The 21,295-nt window shown below is 40.9% G+C and overlaps 1 protein-coding gene across 7 annotated transcripts in view; it reads right to left on the bottom strand.

Annotated features, from left to right (window-relative positions):
• Window positions 1-21,295, bottom strand: part of SGMS1 (sphingomyelin synthase 1) — a 280,487-nt gene that overhangs the window by 86,413 nt on the left and 172,779 nt on the right. For 5 of the 7 annotated variants that reach the window (XM_024744803.1, XM_024744799.1, XM_024744800.1 and 2 more), the window contains one exon: window positions 17,191-17,271. The exons of 1 other annotated variant lie outside the window; for it this stretch is intronic. The gene's annotated coding sequence lies outside the window, so the exon portion shown is untranslated. Of the gene's footprint in view, window positions 1-5,540; window positions 5,675-17,190; window positions 17,272-21,295 lie in introns of those variants that run through there. One more of the 7 variants, XM_024744806.1, reaches the window with a different exon arrangement.

The following is a 21,295-nucleotide window of genomic DNA, read 5'->3' as shown; positions in this document are numbered from 1 at the left end:
AGGAAAAGCTTCCAGATGCCCAGAGAGAGGCAAGCTGCTGGGTGACTAACACTTCTTCCATCTGAGGGCTGAAGTCCCATGTTTACGTGAGGTTTAAACAATTCAGCTCCAATGCGGTTAAGGACCATGAGAAAGAAAATTAGGAGTAGCCTCTCTTAAAAAAAAATCACTAACTTCCACTCTCCAACCTGAGTAAGAGCCTCTTTCTAACTCAGGGAACTTTTCATTGCTGGGTCTCTGACTGCTACCTCCTTGGGAGATGAACATTGCTACAAAACATTCTGCCTTTACAAAGTAGACAGCAGGTGGGTTGTACACACTTGGGGATCTTTCCACCCAAGCCTTATCACACACACACACACACACACACACACACACACACACGTAATCACACTTGTAAGTCAAATACATTAACTTTCAACTGATTTTACGGATATGCTACATACTGACATAGGTTGCCATAGCAGCAGGAAAACAGTGGGCCTTGTGGATGGACTCCAGACTTCTAGGTCCACAGCTGGTGCACAAGTGGAGGTGACAGGAAGAGTGATCACATGAGAGCTTTGCCTTATCTTTTGGGAGGAGGCTGAGAAGGTACAGAAATCACTAAGACTGCAAAGCTGACACACTTGCACATTCAGTGGCTGGGTATGCTGCTTACATCTTAAGGCACTGGAAAATATATTAAGAAACTGTAATATCAAGAGTGAGATGAAAAAACAGAGCGAATTACACTGCTTAAGGCACTGGAAAATATATTAAGAAACTGTAATATCAAGAGTGAGATGAAAAAACAGAGCGAATTACACTGCTTAAGGCACTGGAAAATATATTAAGAAACTGTAATATCAAGAGTGAGATGAAAAAACAGAGCGAATTACACTGCTTAAGAACAAACATTACAAGTTTTTGTAGTGGAGCAATTCACAAACCTAGAAACTATATCCTGGCTAGTTCCAGACTAATATGACGTAGGTAACTCTTGTTTTCCATGCAACTCAACCTCTTCCTCAGATAAGCACTTCTCACCTTGGTGCATATTATGGTCCTTACCTACAAGGCCAAATCAACACTTGCAAAGACATTCACCTCTCCTAATTTCTGAAGACAAGAAGACTTTTTGTTTTCTGTCTTTTAATATTAAGATCTAATTTCTTTATTCATCCTCTTTCCAAATCTTACATTTTAATAAGCACCACTCAATCCCATTGCCAAAAAAGTTAATTGTAACATGGCTTACTACATACAAGGCATGAATGTAAATCTGGTAGCACAGTCCACACTCTATGAAACATGAATTGGGTTTTCACACATAAAGAAACTGGCCCCAAATCACACAGCAGGTTGAATTGGTAGGGCTGAGATTCAAGCATAGGCTTACTGGACTCTCAAACCACTGTAATATATTCCTCCCTGGAATGGAGCAAATAACATTTTACTGTGCCGCTGCTGATAAAAGGTATATGCTGTATACATCTGCAGATTTCAGAATACATTAACTCTCAAAGGCCCTTTCACAAATATACTCTTAAAGCTACTCTGTGATGTCCCTAAAGCAAAGATCAGTATTCAAACCTCACAAAGAGAAACACACATATTGAAGACTTAAGCCAGGGTTTCTCAGCCTCAGCACTACCGACATTTGAACAGGATGATTTTTAGTTTGGGGGCTGTCCTGTGCGTTGCAGGACGTTAGCAGCATCCCTGGCCTCTACCTGTCAAATGCCAGCAGCACATCTTCCCACCCCAGCTGCATCCATCAGAACTACGTCCACATGTCCCTTGAGGGGTAAATCACACCCCAAGGAAAGCGACTGAGTTAACTGCCTGGTTAAAGGCTGTACTGATAACCAGGAAAGAATTCTACTAAATCCTAGTTTAATGGAGATTTCTCTTATACCAAGCTACAGCTCCTTAAGAGAAAGCACTTGTTAGACTGGATGAAATATCTCAGAATTCAGAATGTGACCACCTCTGCTTCACTTCACAGTATATGATTACTCTTTCTCAGCTTTTACACTAAGGTAGACGTCTCCAGCGTCTTCAACCACTGTTCATATAGTTTCTAGACCCTCTCCCAAACCTGATTACTCCATTCTGGACACACACTTAAACGTAAACCCAGAAACAGGCACAACATTGCCACAGGAAGAAAACGCAGTAGCAACAACAAAAGACTAAAACGTGGCACATACAATTTACGGTCAGGCTCTGTTTTTAAGCACTTCTCCTGAATAATCTAATTTGATCCCTAACATTTTCAACGGCCGTATGAGGGAAGTACTATTATCTGCATCTTATGAATGAAGAGACTGAGGCACAGAGCGCTCAAATAACCTGCCCAAGGGCAGGCTCCAAAGTCCTTGTTCTTAACCACTATCTACAGTGCTTCAAAGAACTGTGGGATTATCACCTCCTTGGTTCTAAATTCTCTGTCTCTACTAGTGTGTGTTTTGTTGTCCAGCTGTATCAAACACCCTCATTAAGGCACACTGCGGGCACCTTATTCAAGTCTGACGTCACCCTACTGATCAGCCCTCTTCAGGTATAAGACACAAACCCACTTACCTATACTATTGTCCACCCACTTTGTCCACCTTGAGTAAAGCACACGCAGCCCTTTGTTAAATGTTTTTCCAGAGCAGACATGTCGTATCTATGGCATGTCCTGATATACTAGTTCAGCAACTATTGAAAAAGAAAGGTCAACTGGAGATGAGTGATGCTAGATACTGATCACCACCACGGTTTTTTAAGTGATCCCAATCCATCTTTTCAAAAATGTGATCTATTAGTCTGCTGAACAGCAACATACACTCTGCAGCTAAAGTTTCCAGAATTTACCATCTCCCTGGTTTTCAAAACCTAAGTTGTCTGGCATACTTCCTTCTCTCCATGATTTTCTCAAGATCACCCCCAAATGGTTTTATCATCACACTGGCATGTCCTTTCAACATCCTCAAGAATTCCAGTCACTTCAAGCAGCTAGGGTTTAGAGAGGTTTAAGGAGGAGGTCAAGGCATCCTTGCTTTGCTTGGGAAGCTGGGTGGGTGTTCAGTGTCATAGAGATGGCAAAAATGATGAGGGAGGGTGTGAGCCACACTCGGTCCTGGAATAGATATTGTAGTTCGTGGTCTTCTAAGAAGGTGCCATTGTTCTCTTGTATATTATATGACATCCCAACAGATGATCCAGCAGATGGACTCTCAGAATTGGCTGCCCCTGGTGAGACACGCTGAGCCTTTCCCGTCTAACAAGAAAAGCTTAGCGTTCAGTGTGCCTTTCATGACCTTACCATTCCTAACAAACAGGTTCAACATTAACCTAAGTGCTAGCAGAAATTTAAAATCATTTCACATAGCATATAAAATACTGCTGGAGTGCACTCAGACATTCAACCACTGGATGTCCACGGACCCAGCTGCTTGGTGTTACAATTAGAGAACAGCCAAGCTGTCCTTGATGAGAAGAATCTGCACATCCAGAACCAGAAGGGCTTCAGGGAAGAAGGCAGGAGAAAGTTCCTCCAAACCAGCAAGTATTAGGCAGCCTCAGGTATCAACAGGCTCATGTTAGTTAATATTTGAAAACCACAAGCTTCCAAAGTAAATGCATTATTCCTTGAACTTTGATATTTTGGTACTGGGGCAATGCGGAGCTTTTAAAACTCCTTAAAAATCTTCTTTGAACCCAGAACCACCTCTGGATTATTTCACACAGAAAAATCAACACTATATTAGGAGCAATTGGGGCCACATGGGAAAAATTACAAACCTTAAATGTTACCTTGTATTATAAATTAAATTAACCAACTGTGAAATCTGGAGATTATGTAACCTTGCTGAGGCTGTTTCTTCATCACAAAACAGAGATGATAATACCTCTACCTCTCAGCATTATTGGGAAAAACAGAATGAGGTAGCAGGTGCAAAGCATCTCACTTAAATGTTCAGCTCTGTTACAACTATTAGGTAAAACTTGAATCAAAATTAAAATTTAATTATCCCTTTAGATTTTAGACATATTTTCCCATGCTCACCACCTGAGGGGGATTTTCCAAGTACCCCAGTGGACTTAAGGCCATTTCTGTCAATATCACAGTCTGTTTCCCCAAAGAAATGGGATCCCAAGGTGTTACCTCTCACAGGAGGTGTTTGATCAGTTAAACACAAAGCAAGTTGAGTTTACCCATTAGCCCATGAGCACAAAAACAGTGGACTAGGAGTTCAAAGTGTAACTAATTAAAAATTCTAAAAAACATTTTAATTATTCCATTTGGAAGTGATTTCTTTCTAGAGTAGTTTCCTTTATAGAGCTAAAGAAGTCAGTTGCAAAGCACTTTTCTCTTTCTTTCTGTTACAGAGCTTGTCTACTGCATTAGAGTCTGTATCTTCAAAAATGAAGGAAGTGTAAAGATACTATTCATACCTCTATAATTCATATTTGGAACTTCATAATTCAGTTTACATTCTCCTGTCATCCTTTATGCTACAGGGGAGTCTTCAGCCCGCCTTTTCAGCACAGTCAGTGTTTCTGATGGTGATACCTGTCTGTTGCACTATGTCCTCAGTAAAACAGCAATAATCACAAGATCATGCTTCTCCTGCCCTCTACCTCCCCATCCCTCTTGGAAGAAAATAATTTGCCTGCACCATACAAACTGCTATGCATTTGCTGACTAACTTCTTACATTAAAAAGCAGTTTTAATTAAGAGCAGATTTTTAAAAGAAGCTCACTATTTCTACATAAATTTAAAAGTGATAATCAGTTCAACAGGGTCAATAGACCTTAGGTCTCCCGGTTCCCATTACAACCTAAGTAACATCTACACATACCAAACTCAAATAGGAGAGGGAGGGGGGAAAAAAAGCAAGTGCCATGCATTCTCTCGGTGTATTTATTTCCACAAATTCCACAAGAGCAGTTACCTGGCCATAATAAATAGAAAGCATGGCTGTGGAGTAAACATGCCCATTCCAAATCACAGGGAGCACGTGCTTCCTTCTGGCATTGAGCGCAGATCTCACTCACCAGCTCACTCCGAACCAGCCAAAGAAGTTGGCTGAAGGACCTTTTTGTACAGGGACTGGAATCTGAGGAAGTGAGTAGTTCCCCAAAACTGAGTAACCAAGCTGTAAATATAACCCCACTACCTCAAAAACCTCCATTAGGAAAGCCGGATAACTCCAAACCGAAACCACCCCCTGGATCCTTGGCTGTCAAAAGCACCCGCAACATTCAGAGCATTTGTGGATGCAGCCTATCCCGATCCACTGTTTTATCAACTACCCTGTGAGCGTTCTCAGGTGTCAATAGCTATTGCCTGTTTGATCATCAAGGCGGATTTAGTAAAAACTAAGAGTCCCTTTACTTCGCTGTATAAGGAATGGCAACGACTGCGGTACCGAGTGTCTTCTGCAAGGCAAGGGAGGCTGTTTCTCCCGGCTTTTAACCAGGTCCCACCATCTGTGACTGCTACAACGCGTCCCCCAGAGAGCACACTAATGAAACCTAGTATCCCAGAAGGAGCAGTACTTACGGTCTCTCCTCCCAGGAGGCCAAGTCTCGGGAAACTTCCTAGGGCGCCAAGTTTGCGCGCGGCGCCAGCGCGCTCAGGGTGCGCGCTGCCCGCCCGGACTCCGGCGGAGAGGCGAAGGCGGCCGGCGGCTCGCCGACCCGTCTGGCCGCCTTCTCCCGCGGCCTGAGGGGTCGGAGTGCAAGGACCGCGGCGCTGAGCAGCCGACGCCCCGGCGGGCGGGCGGCGGGAGGATCCTCTCCCTCGAGCAGCTGTGAGCGGGCACGCCGGGTCCAAACCCAGAGGCTCCAGCAGGGAGGCCGCGGGTGTGGCCGGGCAGCAGAGGTTTTTTTGGAATGCGGGGTGTGGCCCTCTAACACAGCAAAAAAGAAATGAGTCAGCCCGTGTGATCCTAACCAATGAGCTTGTTCACTGTCGGTTAAGGCGGAACTTTCCTTTCTTGATTTATATCAGGCTTAGGAGCCTTTTAGACTTTTTTTTTTTAACTTAAGCCTTTAACAACGTCAAGAAAATGGTAGATGGCCTTACAACTCGTACAAAACAAGGATTAATTTTGTTATGATAGATACTTGATCAGTGGATGTATGTTAATTTCTGTTACTTAGTAAAAGTTCTTAAGCTAGGCAGCGATCCTGTAGGTAATGAGCGTGGAATCTGGCGACAAAGCAGATTGGGATCTAACCTCCAAGATGGATCTAACCTCTGACACTGTATGATCTTGCGCGGGTTAATTATCTGCAGTGAAAGGGACAAAATGCTCACCCAACAGTCTGCTGGACAGATTATATGTAATAATACATGCAAAGCATTTGGACAGTGCATGACATAGAGTGGGCACTCAAACAATGCTGTCTTGTCCCTCTGATTACTGAATCAAAATCTCCAAACCCGTGGACAAACTGGCCCATAATTTTTGTTTAAATTCTTTTCAATGTTAAAATATCCAAAGAATTTTCGAGCTGAAATAGTTCTTTGGTATTTGCATGGTCTGAGTCCCTTATTTAAGTGATAGAAAACTGAAGAAGCTTTTGGTTTAGGATTCTTGGATTTGGTGTTCCTGTTATACAAGAGAAATTTTATTAGTAGCAGGGGAAAAAAAGGCTTAAAATCGGAACGATTCCATTTATGCCACAATTAAACCAACTTTTAAAAAGCAAGAGTGATTTTGGAAATATTCATTCTATCTCGGTCACTGTACTACCCTAAACATCATTTTGGAATAGAAGTAATGAAAAGAAACTTAAAGTAGCTTGGAATTGGCAAATTACAGGAGACCACAGAACTGCTAGGTCCTGAGCACCAGTTAAGAGTTGGTCACTAGTGAGGGAAGAGAGTTTTTGCAGAGGAATAATTTTTTTTTTAAGTTACCAATTAAACTATCTTGGCTTTGGAGACAATTTCCTGAGTTTAACTTCCTCATATTTGTTTAAAACCAGTCATTCCATAGGCCAAGATTTCTTTAAAATACTCTTTAAACCAAAGATAAAATCTTAAGTGAGATCAAGGGCCCTTTCTAAAATGCTATTCTTTTCTTCGAACCATCATGGAAGAATAGAAAGAACTCTGCACCTGGAGTCAAGAGCTCCTGTCCTAATCTCTGCCAATAAGTGATCAGGTATATTGCCCTACGTAAACTGCTTCATCTCTCTCTGCAGATTTCTAAGCGTTCTTCCAGTTTTAAGACCAAGTTATGGTCCAAAAGAGCAGGCACAAGATAAGCCTATAACCTAACATTTAACTTTTAGCAACAGGCATAAACTGGGCCTATATCCTAGATGATGAAACCGATAAATCACTCTTGACTCTCATATTCCTCATAAAGGTAATCTTATTGTCCTAGACACTGTAAATTAAATTCTGGAGTCATCTGAGCTCCCTCCCTCTCTCTTGACAATTCACTATCCCCAGGCATGATGACACCTTCCTAATGTCTTTCACACCTTTTCCATCCTGGTTCAGTCATCCATGCCCTCATGCCAGGGTCACTGAGTCCCACCCTCTGTGCTCCCAACACATCATCATCACCATCATGTGATAAATGTCAGAGTCCAGCGTGCCATCACGTCATAAACCGGGGGTCCTCTTTCTATCAGTTAAACTAGTATAGTTTTATAGTAGAGATCGAGAGGAAAACATTTGCTTTACAGGCAACTTTCTTCAAACATTCATGTAAATACATACCTATTTTAAGGCACATTGATTTTCTGTTTATGAAACTATTACCATCAATTATACTGGCCAAACTGATAATATGTTGGCTGTTACATCAAGAACTGTAGCTCTTTTATATGAGAAGACTATATATATATATATATACACACATACTATGTGTGTATGAGCAACTCAATAAACTTCGTGACCCTGCAGTTTTTAATACGCAATTGTACGCATGTGTGCAGCCATACATAGATATGCTGAGATAGGTGAAAGTGAAAAAGGGAAAGGTAGCCCATACAGGAAAGAGAGAGATAACCTAGTTTGTTTCTATTGTCTAGGATGCAGTCAAGGTGAAAATGTATAAACTGGGTGCTCCGTTCAAGAAGAAGGAAGGCTTCATAAATAAGTGCACCTGAGATCATAACTCAAAGCACCCAAGAGATGTTTACAATGATCCTTATGCTTCGGAAATAAGGACATAATTACCAATGTTATTAGAACCTCCTCACAATAGAAAAAGGCTCACTATTTCTAGGATATCTTAGTCGCCTAAAGTTAAAATGCGAAGTACAAAGCCTGTCAATCTATGGTTAAAGAAAAGGAACGATTAGCTCCGGCCCCAGTGTCATAATGTTTGTCATTCAAAAGCTGGCTTTCACCTCTCCAACCCCATCTTCCACTTAAAAAACCCTCGGCCAAATAACCCCACCGGTCTACTTGTTGTTCCCCTAATGCAATGGGCACATTATCACCTCCACACCTGGGCCCATGCCATGGCCTCTGTCGGATGGCCTTTCTCACTCTTCTTTCTAGTTATTACCTTCCAGACCCACTCAAACCCCTTCCTTTTCCTGGAACCCTCCTCACTGGCCCAAGCCCCAGGGAACTCTCCTCTCCTCCAAATGCCTACAGACCTTATTCTTTATACCTCCATCTCAAACTGATTTAGAGAGCCTTAGTACCTTCCTTCTTTTTGAAATCCCTGACTTTTCTCTCTTGGCAGATGACAAAAGTCCATCGGAGGCAGAGATGGTGTTTCAGAGGCCTTGTATCCCCCAGGACCTAGCAGATTCTGAATGGTTGCTGATATAATGACGTTTAAGTTATATAACAGCCACAAAGGAGAAAGGAAAACTTTCCTTTTCACTGCTGACACACCAAGAATACACAAATATTATAGCTGTTCAAACCAGTTGGCAAGCAGAACCCAAGTGGCAGATGCGTGTCTTTGCTCTTTACGACGTGTTCCAACAATAAAGAATGCCACTACTGAGAAAGCAAACCTGATACTTCCTAAAGGGAAGTACAGTTTACAGAAGAGTGTCAGCACATACAACCTCGGTTCCCTAAATACTAATCCACTCACGAGAACAGAGAGACTAAGTCATTCTATCATCCGTTTCAAGTAAGGAACACATACATACATATCTGACCATCTTACCAAAGTACCAATTCCCCCTTAAATAGAAACATCTACCTGTTTACCTACAAGTGCTCCTAAGCATAAAAGGTAGCAAATGGCAGTTCTCCGAGGCGACTTGTAACTACTAGAACCATCGTAAGTTTCCATTTGTTTATATGGTTTAAAATCAAAAGCTATATGACATTTGCATTAGAGCAAGCCTCTGTCCAAGAGTCATTATCATACATACACACACGGAGTCACTCGTATCCTTTGATGAGTGCTAACACATTTCTGCTTTTATGAGATGGGAATAAACGCTACCGTTTTTCTCAAAAAGCTATGTGATAAATCAGCCAACCTACTATCCAATTACATTTATTACAATTGCCCATGACAAAGACACAGACTTCTTAAATATTCCAAGTACAAACAACCAAATGAATTATTCAGTATTCTTTAATTTGCAGGTAACAGAAAGGGCACTTGAAGGAGCAGAGGCAAAAGCAAGACAGACTCACTGAGTCTAGCAACACAAAAGCCACGGGGGTGGCTAGGCTTTAGGACCAACTCAAAATGAACTCCACCAGGACAAGAGAACATCTTTGCTTCTACAGGTTGGCTTTGTTCTCCCTTCCTAAAATCTGCCTTCTTCCACTTGACTCCCAGCTCTGCCACTAAGAAGGACTATTCCATAGTTATAATTTTTAAAATTCTTAAGAAAACCTCATGCTGGTCCAGCTTGGGGCCATGTAGCCACTCCAGTGGCCAAGGTCCCATGACTGACTGGTCTACACTAGAACTACCTCGTTGAACTGGCGGGGAGAGCAGTAAGTCCTCCAGAAGATAGGTGAGTTTACTTCCCAGAAGTGGAAAGGGGGGCTCATTTGTCTGCCCCCAAAATATCACCACCTATCAAGAAATTCCACTTCAAGTCTAACGCAAAAGCTTATCTAAGCAGTCCTCAACCTGGAAATAAATTACATTCTGAAAGTTGTTTAATGAACTCTAAAGTTCATGAACACTTCTGTGGCACTTGAAATGCATTTCACTAGAGACCAAACGTAGAGAGACTGGCTTCTCTGCCAGACTTAAAAGGCCTATTGAACTCATGATTTATCTGAAGTATAATGTTAATAATATTTCTAACACTATACTCAAGCCCCATTCATAACATTGTTCCTATAGGAAAATGTATTTGAAATTCCACCTACAGCAAGAAAGACATGCTCAATTTAATTCATTTACTGAGTATCCAGTAATGATAGTGGCTTCCATTGTGCACATATCACTTTACATTTAATCTGTACACAATACAGCAAGGCAGGTGTTAACAACTGCACTGAACACACGACGAAACTGGGAGTTCGAGAAGGTTTTGAAGCCTAAGGTCAATCATGAAGACAAGTCAGAGCCTGCTTCAGAGCTACGAATGTTTGACCCCAAAGCTGGGACTATTCTGTCTGAGATCTGTAGCAGCCAGACAAGAGCGGACTTTCAGTTCAGGTGACTAAGAGCTGAGCTAACGTTTCAGACTCTGTGTGAAAGCATCTAGATTTCCCTGCAGAGAAGAGAAGGAACTAGTGGGCATCATACACAGTCAATAGCCAGACATTACCTTTGTATATCTTCCCAAGAGAAGGTATTTCTCTGTGGCAAAACAAAAGAAAATATTCATCTGGGTAAACCTTAAATTATACAGATGCTTGTACTGACATGAAGATCGTCTGCAAATTAAGGGTCTATAAATAGTATCTTCATAAAAAATTGACTTTGCCCTGTTGAAAACAGAGAGCATTATCTTAGAGGGCACTTAGGTGCTTTAGAAGAAAGTTAAAATTGCAAAGATAACTAGCTAAGGTGACTCAGTTCTGCCAAAATAAATGCAATGGATGCATTTCACAGCTTTAACTGTATTTCACATTTTAAAAAATGTTTTTGGTTATGCAGTATTTACTACATACAAGAGAATATATTGGGTTGGCCAAAAAGTTCGTTCGAGTTTTTCTGTTACGAAAACCCGAACAAACTTTTTGGCCAATACAATATTTAACTTATTTGTCAGGAAAAATAATATTAACATGAACAATCATGAACACACCACCCAACCTAAAGGCAGACCATTAGTGATAAACCATGGCAGCTCCCTGAGTGTTCTGTCCTATCTGATGGAGGCTGAAAATTGCTTCTTTCTGTGCATGTTGGACAAAAAGTTTGAAAGCCCTTGGTCCAAGATGGGGCTCTAGTAATAAATTAACCCAGTGTCTTCTGAAATTAAACTGGAGAAGTGATCATGAGTAATGAGACACAGAACAGCTGAATTCAATCATAAAGGAAGGGCACAGGTGAACTGTACATTGTCTTAATCTAGAAACTGCTCATCAGACAGACTTGTAGGAGCTTTTGGTTTTACTCCATGGTCCAAAGCCAGGAGTAGTCACTAGACAGATTACTAGGCACATGACCTGAAATATGACAGGTCAACTGGAAATTGTTCCAAATTGAGGTAAGGTATTACTAAGCCAAGACAAACTGGTTCTCCCATGCAGAGCCTTAAACACATCACACACCATAAGAAGAAAAAGAAAAGGAGCACATGGACTAATAACAACGAACTTCATGCATCACGGAGAAAAGGACAAATAACTTGAGGGGGGAAAATCAAAGAAAATAGTCAATAATTTTGTTGTAACAGGGAGTTAAACAGCTTATATTATGGGGAAGCATTAAGATAAAGAAATTAAGGAGTTTACAATATACGTCTAAAGAAAGGACATATACACTAAGCTAGTGAGAGAGTCAGTATAAATTGTGTGACTAAAAACTACATATTGAGAATAAGGAAGTCTAACACGCAATGCAAATTAAATGGTACAGTAAATACATGCTAAGGAGGAGATGGAAAAGGGAAGATAAGCTTAACTAAGAAAGCAATGACATTTAAAGACCATCTTAAGGATGGCATACAACAAAGTGGGGACACCTACATGAACACAGTTTGCCAATTATCAAAGCGACACTCTCCCTCAGCACCCGACACTGTCTGCCTTGTTTTATAGCTGCTGGGATACACAGCATCCAATTGCATCGTACTCTAAGATTCCTGAAGGCTGGGTCCAGGGCTTGGATTTTTAAAGCCTCCAGACATCCAGACCTTGACATGGGACATGTTCTACAAATGTTAGAAGAAAAAAAAAATTAAGAGTCAAGTTGGTCAACCCTAAATAACTTATTAAATGCCTTATTTGAAGTGATAACCTCTGATGAAGGTTGACCTCTTCAATGCAGGAGGAAGAGTGTAGTACAACAGATGATGGGGAACACTGTTTCTCAACTTAAAAAGGAAGTTCTCTGTACAAGGTGTGTGTGTGTGTGTGTCCTGAAAGGGAGAGAGAGTGGTACCTAATGGGTGAAAAAGGAGCAGATCAGTCCAGGTTGAAATATGCTGCAGTAACAACACCAGCATTTTGGAGGCCAACAACAGAGAAAGGTTTATTTCTGGTCCTGTTTGGTTCTTTGCAGGTGAGCCAAGGCTGGGGTCCATGTTGTCTTCACTCTGTGACCAAGGCAGAAGGAGCACCCCTAACTGGGACAGGCTGATCTCATGGCAAAGAGAAAAGAAAGATGGCAGAATCAGGCAATGTCTATTCCATTTCTGCCTGGAAATGGCACATCATTGTTATTTACATTTCTTATTATTTGCAAGTCCTATGGCAAGCCAGCCACAGGGCTCAGCCCTCAGTGGGGTGGGAAAGAATATCCTCTCACAGGATGGAGGGTGGGTAGGGAGGAATAGCGAATGTTTTGACAATAATATAATCTACCACAAAGGAAATGGAAAATGGCTAGCGAAGTGCTTTCTTCCCTTCAGTAGTGATAGAAGAAGATGTCCTATTATAAAAAAGCAGTCTTTCCATTTCTGCGGTACTTTATGGTGTTTCCATAATATTTCAGATATTGTCTCACTGTATCCTTACAACCAACCCAGTGTGATCCCAGGACTTGCCCAAAGCCCCAGCAGCTCCTGAAATGGAACCCCAAGTCTGGTGACCTCTCATCAAAGGAGCCTTTGAGGCCTCTGTTTCACCCACCAAATGGACATAATCCCTGACACGTCCTAAGAAGGTTGTTGAGAGATTAAGTAAAACAACATATTTAAAACACATAAGCACATAAAAGTACTCAACAAATATAAGGTAGTATTATTATTAAATTATGATACCTATGTCTTAACCCATGTCTTTCCCAAATTAAATTTAATCACAAATAGTTTGTTTAAATTCCTTAGGAAGAAAATGCATTTATTAATGATGTTTCCTTCCCCTGTCAAAACCATAAGCTCCCCTAGTTGAGTTTTATCTGTACATACACACTTTCCCCATGACTTCTCTTACTTGTTTGCTCCCTAACTGATCAGTTTCTTAAGATTCTCAAGAAGTTTCAGAAGGCAGTACTATTAATAATTTTTATTTCTTCCCAAACAAGAGAAATTAAGGAAAACTGAAGACACCCAGTCTTCATTTCAAGTATGATATAGATTCCACGTGTGGCTCCCAACTGAGAATGAATAAAGGACTTAGCATCAAAGGCTCCAGCCCTAATTACCACTACTTGCCTTCGCTCTTTGCATTCTACCAAACTACAGTTCCAGCCTTTCCCCAGAATGGAATCTTCCTTTCCCACCACTGCCTCTTGGCTCAAACTGTTTGTCCTACCTAGAGTATTCCCTAGGCACTGCCCCAACTCTGTTAAAGATCCTGCCCAAATATTGAATAATTAGGTAAGTGCACCACAGTGCATACACAAAGATGTTCATCACAGTGTGCTTTACAAGAATGAATAGTTGAAAACAACCTAAATGCCCACTAATAGGGAAATGGTTAAGTCCATTACAGACCACATATACATGGAATGCTATACAACAATAACAAAAATGATGTAGATTATACCTATTGAGGTGGCATGGTCTCAGTATATTATCAGTTGAATCAGGTTTCAAAACAATATTAATTATGATCCATTTTAGGGAGGAAAAATATGTATCTAATCTAGACACAGGAAGAGTATGGCAGAATACAAAAAAAATGCTAATAATGGTATCTCAGGGTAGCGATAATGATTTTTCGAATCTTAGTAATTTTCACACTTTAAAGCTCTTTCCAATTAGCATTTTAACTTTTATAATCTAAAAAAGGGTATTTTAATTAAAAGGCATTAATCATTAATACCCAATTCAAATGTCATCTGCTCCTGAAACCCTCCTTGCCCCCCCCACCCCCCGGTCTAGCCCACCCTTATCACACAGGTAACTCCTCTCTCCTGTCTGTTTCCTGACAGTCTAATATATCTATTATAACATTTACCACATTTGTTTTGAAACGGCAGTTTTCTTTGTTCAGGCTTGATTATCAACTCCTGAAGTGGAACACGCCTGTTTTACATTTACTGGAATCTACCCTAATAACCCATGACCCAAGTACCCAGAAACTCCTGAGTGTGTTGATTTGAACATAAAGAAAGGTTATAAAATTTACACATTTGAAGACTGTACACCTAGTAGTGCTCTAATCAAAAATTCATCTATAGTGGGGATGTTCAGAAATTGCATAGGGTCCATTCTGGAGAGAGAAATGATCAGGATATTTTATCTGTGGCAAAATTTCTCTATTAATCATTACTCCCAGGTTTGCTTTCAAAGTTACCAAAGACACCCTTATTCAACTTGTTTAAGACGTGGGTTAATATTTCTTAATCCAGAGGCAAGTCTCTCAGATTTTTATCCATGAGCTTCCTCTTCAAACGGACAAGAACTACTTTTGCAATAATCCAAGTCCAATCCTAACTCAGTAGGAAATATAAATACCTATTGTTTTAGGAAGAAATAAGGGAAATAAATGTTTTAAGATTATGTAAGTCTGATTCGGGGAATTGACACAAATGAATGTTTTGAAATATCCAAGGCATTTTTTTGAAGGTTCAATAAAGAATGTGTTTTGAGAACTAGGTGGGTGAGATTTAAAATAAAAACAACCACCACGATCTTAGCTGTTACTTAGCAATTTCAGGCTTCAATTGTTCCCTTCTAAAGGGCAACTGAGAAAACTGAAGGAACTGCTTCCAGAAGAAACACTGAGATATCTGATCCAGTTTCCTTTCTTCCTTCCATTTTATTCCCTAAGATTTTAATCCAGCCAGTATGAACTTTAAACTGCCCAGGTTTTTTGTTTGGTTTTGTTTCGCTCTCTCTGGAGACAATTCCTTTTCCTTAATTTCTGAATCAAAAGCAAAGCTACATGCCATGGTTAGTTAGGGGCACCCTGGCTGCTTGTCCCCAAAGTGTCACTACCTGAGGAAATGCAGAGTCACGGGAGTACAGAGAAGGGAAAGAAGGAAGTTCAAAAGGGAGTGAACAGTCTGACTTATCTCCAAGCACTGGCACTCGAAAGCCAGAAGAAGTGAGGGGTGCCAGGGGCCAGTTACAAAGCTGAGTTAACAACGTGAGAATGCCAGTCACACTCTTAAGAAAATAGGTCTAAATTCTAAACTGATCCTGACCCTTATCTTCATTCCAGAAGCTATGGGGGCATGATAACTTGGTTTACTTAGCATGGATTCAAAACCAGGCCAGGTTCTAGCTTTTTTGATGATGGCCATTCTGGCCAGTGTGAGATGATATCTCATTGTAGTTTTGATTTGCATTTCTCTAATGATTAGTGATGTTGAACAAACCAAACTCTTACCACTAGGGCTGAGAAAGATAATTGAAGATTTGTGGCTTGGAAATGTCTTCACAATAGGAAACTTACAATCAGTGGTGAGCTGGGGCCAGCTCATACCAGTCCCTTAGAACAAATTGCATATTCTCAGGATTTTTGGCAAGGCAGTTGTTAAACACACCATCATTACAAGTTAAATTACACAAACATACAATTAAATTATACTAAGAACAAAGATCATAAATACTCAAAACACGTCACTTCCTGTTTTACTATCATCAATGCTCTTGATGTTCTTTGCAACTATTGTACCTGGTTGGTAGGAGATCATATAACAGTGTGCTCCTGCACATCCCTTCCCAACTCTGCTGGCGGTGACTTTTGCTGGTAGTGTGAAATCAGCTATGGTGGGAGTGTTCACACCATGGAAATCAGCAAACACTACAACCCCCTCCCCCCATCAGGGCTGGCTCTAAACATTTACCTGCATATCACTACCTGCAATGTTAACCCACCACTGCCTGACAGGAGCTCAGGAAGTTCAGCTGGCCAGTCTTCTAAGTCAAGAAAAAGGCTTGCAAACTATAAATCATGATACAAATATAAGGATAGAAAGTAACTACTTTTATTGTGGCCCTGGAATGTACCAGTCATAGCACAAAGTACTCTCCCCATGGTATTTCGTTTCATGAGAGGTATTATCAAATCCAATATACAGATGAGTCAACTGAGGTTGAGAGGCTGAGTAACTACTAAAAGCACAACAGCAAGAGCCAGGTCTATGAATGTATGACTCAAAAATGTATGATCTTTCCAGTAACTACCCCACTTACTAACGTTATCATGACCATAACGAAACCAAAACCAACCACGTATAACTGTCAGATAATTAACAAACACTAATGGCCTTTTATATGTAAAAGAAAATGGTGTAACGAAGAGGAATAGACAAAGAGCTGACTTTTATTCATATTCACCAAGTTTATTCATATTTACCTCCAAAATGTACCCACAAAAAGTGGGTAAGAAATGGGGCCCACAGAACCAGTGGAATGAAGAATGATCTGCATTCGAGAAGGGCTACTCCAAGGTTAATGTAAAAGGAATCCTCTTTCAATTCTTTACATACTTATGCTCTATCCACAAAACTGACATACCCAACTTAAGATGACACATTCTACCAAGAAAGAATAATGCAAAAGCAAAATTTCTCAAATGTTGGCACCAACTTTCTGTAGTGTTTGGATATTTACTTTTCAAATTTTTCTCTTTTAAACTTTTGAGGTATTTAATTGTGCTGTTATATTACCATGGTTTCTTACAGAAAATTCACCCTGTAGTCAATGGAATTCTAAAGGGCTAACAAAATTTTACTCACTGATTATTTTTTAAAATTCTTGTCATCTCGGCTTCCTATAAGTTACCGGCTTCTCCCATTGTTTCCGTACATTTCCATCACCTGCCATGAGAAGAAAGAATCTGATTATATGTCTCATAAAGACCATTTCCTGGTTTCTACTACATTAGTCTTTTCCTTTCTTTATACCCAAAACACACAGAAAAATATAGTTGTCTCTCCATTTCTCTCCAAAATCAAAAAGGCAGGAGAGAACACCACAAAAGATCACCTCAAGAGAAAGAACTTTAAAGAGCAGTATTTCTACTGTTGGTGTTTGGGGTGGACACTCTTAAAATACCCTCCCTTATGTTTTCAGGAAGAAATTTTTAGTCTTTCTTGGGAGGAAGCAGTACTAGAGTAAGCCACTTTCTCTCTCTACCTCTCCCCCCAGCCCCTCCTCCCTTCTCAAAAGCAAGTGATTTATCACCTGGGAAGGCTAGAGTAAGCACCGGCTTAGTGCCGAGGCAGCACACAGAGCTGGGCAGCAAGGCCCTCCCTCTTGTTCTCTCCAATACCTGGGGCCAAGCTAACTTCCACACAGTAAGCAGGACAAGGGCTGCCTGCTTCCGGGAGGGCCAGCCAGCTCTCTCTGCCAGCTTCTCTCCAGCTGTTACCAGACTAGGATGACTAGATCAGGGTTACTAAGGTCCAATTCATGCTTTACAGAAAGAGGTAACTGACAATTCTCAGTTCTCCAATCCTGTTTTTATCAGTAATTAAGCTACTATCTAAGTTGCTTCCCACTTGAATTGCTCTATTTCTCAAATTGTTTAAAGATTATACGATTAGGAACTAAGATGGCGGAGTAGAAGGACGTGCGCTCACTCCCTCTTGCCAGAACACCAGAATCACAACTAGCTGCTGGACAATCATCGACAGGAAGACACTGGAACTCACCAGACAAAGAGAAGCCACAATGAGACGGCAGGAGGGGCGCAATCACAGTAAAATCAAATCCCGTAACCGCTGGGTGGGTGACTCACAGACTGGAGAACACTTATACCACAGAAGTCCACCCACTGGACTGAAGGTTCTCTGAGCCCCACATCAGGCTTCCCAACCTGGGGGTCTGGAAACGGGAGGAGGAATTCCTAGAGAATCGGACTTTGAAGACTACTGGGAACTGATTGCAGGACTTCGACAGGACTGGGGGAAACAGAGACTCCACTCTTGGAGGGCACACACAAAGCAGTGTGTGCATCAGGACCCAGGAGAAGGAGCCGTGACCCCAGGGGAGACTGAACCAGACCTACCTGCTAGTGTTGGAGGGCCTACTGCAGAGGCAGGCAGTGGCTGTGGCTCACCGTGGGGACAAGGACACTGGCAGCACAAGTTCTGGGAAGTATTCGTGGGCGAGAGCCCTCCCAGAGTCCACCGTTAGCCCCACCAAAGAGCCAAGGTAGGCTCCAGTGTTGGGCTGCCTGAGGCCAAACAACCAACAGGGAGGGAACCCAGCCCCAGCTTCAGCAGTCAAGCGGATTAAGTTTTACTGAGCTCTACCCGCCAGAGCAACAGTCAGCTCTACCTACCACCAGTCCCTCCCATCAGGAAACCTGCACAAGCCTCTTAGATAGTCACAACAGTGAGAGGCCTGCGTATGGCAAAAAAAAAAAAAAAAAGGAACATACATATCGATAACTACCCTAAATGTGAATGCATTAAATGCTCCAACCATATGATCATCTCAACAGATGCACAGAAAGCTTTTGACAAAATTCAGCACCCATTTATGATAAAAACTCTCCAGAAAGTGGGCTAACAGATGGAGAGATATACCATGTTCTTGGATTGGAAGACAATATTGTGAAAATGACTCTACTACCCAAAGCAATCTACAGATTCAATGCAATCCCTATTAAACTGCCAATGGCAATTTTTACAGAACTAGAACAGAAAATCTTAAAATCTGTATGGAGATACAAAAGACCCCGAATAGCCAAAGCAGTCTTGAGGGAAAAAAAAGAACCTGGAGGAGTCAATTGAGGTATCACCTCACACCAGTTAGAATGGGCATCATCAGAAAACGTACAAACAACAAATGCTGGAGAGGGTGTGGAGAAAAGGGAACCTTCTTGTACTGTTGGTGGGAATGTAAATTGATACAGCCACTATGGACGTTCCTTAGAAAACTAAAAATAGAATTACCATATGATCCAGCAATCCCACTATTGGGCATACACTCAGAGAAAACCATAATTCAGAGAGACACATGCACCCCAATGTTCATTGCAGCACTGTTTACAATAGGCAGGTCATAGAAGCAACCTAAATGCCCATCGACAGATGAATGGATAAAGAAGATGTGGTACACATATGCAATGGAATATTACTCAGCCATAAAAAGGAATGAAATTTGGTCATTTTTAGAGACGTGGATGGATCTAGAGACTGTCATACAGAGTGAAGTAAGTCAGAAAGAGAAAAACAAATAGTGTATATTAACACATTTATGTGGAGCCTAGAAAAAGGTACAGATGAACCGGTTTGCAGGGCAGAAATAGAGACACAGATGTGTATAAATGGATGACTAATAAGAACCTGCTGTATAAAAAAATTAATAAAATTGAAAATTAAAATAAATAAATAAAATAAAAATAAAGATTATAGGCTAGAAAAGGTAAATGATAAAGCATCCCAAGCCACCAACATCTATCAAAGGACAATGCCCAGATAAAACCTTGGCTCAAAATCCTACCACTTCCTAGCAACGTGACCTTGGGAAAATCCATTCACATTTACCCAGCCTCAATTTCTTTATTTCTGAAAGAGAATCAAATGGCCCCTACCATACTGTGTGGTTGTGAGGATTAAAAAAAATGAAAGACGTGATCTGCCAAAGTCAAATTCTGATCTAACAAGGGTATCACCCCAGCACCAGGGACACCCAGAGTTCAATGATCAGACTTGCTACTTCGTCCATATACACAATACAAATAGCGCAGGTTCATGTAATTCATGGAATAATGGATTATGCTCAGCAAAGTGCCCCCCTTTTCCAAAAGGAAGTCATTCAGAATGATGTTTTACTTCTGTTTTTCAAACATTTTAGGGTCCCCAACCAAGCGGTAGGAAGTTCCAATTTCTTTCTCTTCACAGAACAGCCCAAATGAAAACATCTTACTTCTAGCAAGTAGAATGCAGCAATTGCTCATTTTATGTGAAGAACATATGGCTCCAAGTAGACAACACTTATAAAATAGGAACCTGTTAACTTTCCTCACCTGAAGCCCCAGTGTTAAAGGCATTCAGAGAGAAGAGATTAATATTAATTGTAAAATGGCTCCATACACTGAGGTACCGTGAGAGACGGTGTCACCTCAGTTATAGAACAGGCAGAAACCCCAAGTTACCCAGACCATTAGGGTGTGTGCGTGTCTGTAAGAGGGGCATAAAGAAGGGAGAGAATGGAAAAACACCCCACCAATACAGAGAGCTTCCTGGTAACAAAGAAAGAACTTGTCAACACCAATAAAAATAGCAGGGAAGGAATGAAGAGTCAAAGATATGTATTGTAGATTGTACCCAACACCGAGGAACATTCTCATCGGCTGGCTGTAGCTTTATACTCCAGGTTACTTGGTATGGAAGGCTTTGAAAAGCATGGAAAATGCAGAGAGTTTGATATAAGTTTAAAATACATAGGCTTGAACTCTACCTCTGCTATTTAATAGCAGTGTGGTCTCTGCCAAGTAAGTTAATCCTCTAAGCCTCAGTTTCCAGGTCTGTAAAATAAGGACAATAATACATACCTCGGAGAGCAGTTATGCAGACTAGAGATAATGCATGTACAGTGCCCACCACAGACTATGTCCCCAAAATATAATTATAATCATTGTGTCTGCTAGTGCAAGTATGATAGTCCATCAAATTCAGACTCTTTCTCTAGGTGAACATTTCGGAAAGAGGTTCAAATCACACTTTTGACAACAACATGAAACTCTTCTAAGCTGATCTGAATGAAGTGTTAAATAAAAATCTCCATCTTAGTTGGTAGCCTTTACTAACATGCAAACCAAAAGTTATAGCTATGCATTTGTTAGCATTATTCATATCAGTCCTGAGTTTCTTTTTTTTTTTTTTTTTT

Source organism: Neophocaena asiaeorientalis, unplaced genomic scaffold (genome assembly GCF_003031525.2).
Source record: "Neophocaena asiaeorientalis asiaeorientalis breed wild unplaced genomic scaffold, Neophocaena_asiaeorientalis_V1.1 scaffold131, whole genome shotgun sequence".
Taxonomy (NCBI): domain Eukaryota; kingdom Metazoa; phylum Chordata; class Mammalia; order Artiodactyla; family Phocoenidae; genus Neophocaena; species Neophocaena asiaeorientalis.
This window is presented reverse-complemented; position numbering and strand designations above follow the sequence as displayed.